We start from the raw sequence: 1,018 nt of genomic DNA on the forward strand, positions 1-1,018 counted from the left end.
ATTTCAGAAATGGACAGTGTCATAGAAGGACTGAGGAGCAGATTTGACATGGTGGAAGAAAGGATCAGCAGAATTGAAGACAAACACTTGGTTACAACTCTGTTTGAGGAAAACTCAGAAAAAAGAACATAGAAAAATGAAGAGACCCTCAGAATTATGTGGGATACAATCAAAAGCAAAAATCCGCAAGTGACTGGAGTTCCAGAACAGGCAGAGAAAACAGAAAACACAGAGAGGGCTGTTGAAGAACTGCTGACAGTAAACATCTCCAATATCATGAAAGATGAAAAGCTGGCCATCCAAGGAGCTCAATGAACCCCATATAGGATAGACCCCAAAAGAAAATCACCAAGGCATCTCATAATCACACTCGCAAAAACCAAAGACAAAAAACGAATCCTGAGAGCAGCTCGTGAAAAACAAGAAGTCACATACAGAGGAGAAATAATAAGACTAAGCTCAGATTATTCTGCAGAAACCATGCAGGCAAGAAGGCAATGGGATGACATATATAAAAACTTGAAAGAAAGAAAAAATTCCAGCCAAGAATAATATACCCTGCATAACTCCTGTTCAAATATGATGGTGAAATTAGGATATTTCCAGATACACAGAAGTTAAGGGAATATGTAAAAACCAAACCATACTTACAAGAATTGTTAAAGTGAGTCCTTCTATCTGAGAAGAAACCACTTCAGCTCACAGGCTGAATCTAGGAAGCAAGATTGTACCAGCCAGATACGAATCTAGGAAATGAACTCTCAAGGACTATCCAAAACCAAAACAAATACAACAGTGAGTCAGAGCAGTTAATCTGTAAATGACAACAACATCAGAAGAATAAAAGAGGGAATAAATGACGTGGGTATAAAACCATCTAATGGAGAGGAAGGTAAGACTATACCAAGTAATAATAAACTGCTCCAAACTTAGAAAGATAAGGGTAAATTTCACAGTAACCACAAAGAAAGTTAACAAACATAAAAATAGAGGTAAAACATAAAGTCTCAGTAAAAAC

Source organism: Trichechus manatus, unplaced genomic scaffold, assembly GCF_000243295.1.
Source record: "Trichechus manatus latirostris isolate Lorelei unplaced genomic scaffold, TriManLat1.0 scaffold00362, whole genome shotgun sequence".
Lineage (NCBI taxonomy): Eukaryota > Metazoa > Chordata > Mammalia > Sirenia > Trichechidae > Trichechus > Trichechus manatus.